Below are 2,373 nucleotides of genomic sequence, written 5' to 3'. Positions count from 1 at the left end.
ATTATATTGTTGACCATCAAACATAAATCAGGTCACAAGTGTTGGGGGTGCAGGGTCAGGGGATGCACAGTTTGGAATGCACTGTAAGATGATTTCCACGAGTACATCACTGACTATTTGCAGTTCAATGTGACTGAATGTTTGGCATGAGTTTCCATTGCTTTTCCATAGAGAAGTAAAAGCATTACACTTAGATGACATTTCTCTTCCCTTTTATTCTAAGCTTCCATCAGATTCTTGTAAGTACCTCACTTGGCGCAATATAGAACAACATGACATTCGAGGAAGTCAGCTGCGTTGCCCACGAGTAAGAGAAGGTAAAACAATGGCCATTCTTTTTGTTTGTTTTATATGTATATTAAAACATATTCTTTAAGGATGGGAATGGATACTATTTGTATGTATATTAAACATCTTCTTTAAGGATGGGAATGGATACTATGGGACTAAAGTTTTTCTTTTGTAATATTTTAAGAGTGTTTATATAGAGAATTCATCTTCAATGCATTATGTAAATAATAATAATAATATCTATTACTAAATACTAAAAAGACAGAAAGATAAAGGCCTTGTGGACTATTTAGCAATACCCACTGATTTTTAGTCTATTCTATGTCTGTTTCCCAGGGGTATTACTTTATTTACATGATGCCTTTCATTCACACTTCATCAACAAAGGGAAGACTTGAACAGCTTTTTAAAACTTGTACTAAATATGGTCATATGCTTTGATTCTGTCAACTGTATCTGCAGCTGAGGACTAGCTCATTTTTTAAATGTCAGTAAATAGCATTGTAACACATAAATTATAGCTTTCTAGGAACCTTGTATTTTTTTGAAAGAGGTAGAAATTTTAGGAAGTTAGGAAGGACATCAGACTAAATAGAAGCCCAGTGTGCGGCTTGCAATGAAGTTGCCAGGACAAGAGAGGAGTTGTGCCACCAGTTAAGGAGAACAGGATTCAGTGTGACCCTTTAATATAGCATGTGAAAAATTTGTATCCGCAGGCCATACCCTCCACAATGTGATGCAGTCCATGTGAGCTGGGCTTCCAGAATCTGTACTCCTTAAGTGATGGCAGGAAATTCTGTCAGAGATCATCTGAAGGCCTTACTGTAAGAAACAGTGAATGGTATGAGAAGAGAAGCTGTTTGAATAGAAAGTGAAACAGTAAATAAATATGCTGGTGTTTGCATGTGTTGTGTGTGTGTGTTTATGTGTGTGTGTGTGCACACATGCATGCAAGTTTGGGGGTGTTGCTGCTTGACTATTTTGTCAGCTACAGTGATGCAAAAAAGAAGTTGTATTCTGAGCACAAGTGGAGGGTTGGGGTTTGTCAAGAACCGTGGGACTGCATAACAGGAAGGCATGACGATGGCAGAAATCATGAGCGTCAACTGAGCATGTGCACAGAGGGTCCACAGGCCTCCCTTCCTCCCTGAATTAAAATGCCAGGCCAAGTGATAAGTTCATCACTCAGCAAAACCAATCCCATGTAATGACCCCAGCAGCCATTCATGCAAAGGGCTCTATAGCTGCTCTTCTGAGATAAAAGCACACTTCCCTCCCATAGATCATTAACCACACCCACTCTCTCCAAAGTGATTAATCCTAAAAGGAACAGACCATGAGCTAGGGGATGGAGAACCCTGTGAAAAACCCCATCACTTTAGACTATAGAGAAAATATATGCCCCTTCTGAGCTGCCCTTAATTTGGTTTATTTTGTGAGATGGTGAAGGAAAGTGTTCTGTTAAGAATTATCTTCCCTTTAGATTAAATGCTGAACTGCTCATCAGAACAATTTTAGTTGGTCTCAGCTGTCTCAATTGTACATCCAAGAAGAGTTGGTAAGAAAAGAAAGGTTATCTAGTGTGTGATAAACAGCAATTTCTCAAGACTTTGATTACCCAATCAAGACTGACTTAGCTTCTACCAATTAAATGAAGCAAACAAGCCAATTGTTGGCAGAATCCCTTTAAAGGATAGATTTGTTCTGTTTGAAAATCTCCCAGAAAAGTGATTCTGTGACTGCAGTTACAAGCTACAAATCCAGTGAGGGGACAGAGAGTGAGCTGAAAGGAAACAGGTGAAAGCCAACATCCCTGGGCTGTCAGATTCACCTGTCTACAGTTCTTGCTGCTAAGAAACATCAATTACCAAGCCAGAAGGGGTAGAAAATGAATCCAGTTTAACACACTCCTCACAGTAGAAACGACCTTTGGCCTCCAGCATCAAAGAAATCTTTGTGAGCTACTGTAAAGAGAAATAATTAAAAGACCAAGAGAATCAATAGCACTCAAACAAACAATACAGGGCGGAACTTAAGAACTCTGGAGTATATTCAGCACGCAGAGAGAGGTACGAAATGTGG

The sequence above is a fragment of the Nannospalax galili genome, unplaced genomic scaffold, assembly GCF_000622305.1.
Source record: "Nannospalax galili isolate Female #2095 unplaced genomic scaffold, S.galili_v1.0 scaffold33, whole genome shotgun sequence".
Taxonomy (NCBI): Eukaryota; Metazoa; Chordata; class Mammalia; order Rodentia; family Spalacidae; genus Nannospalax; species Nannospalax galili.
Note: the sequence above shows the minus strand (reverse complement) of the source record.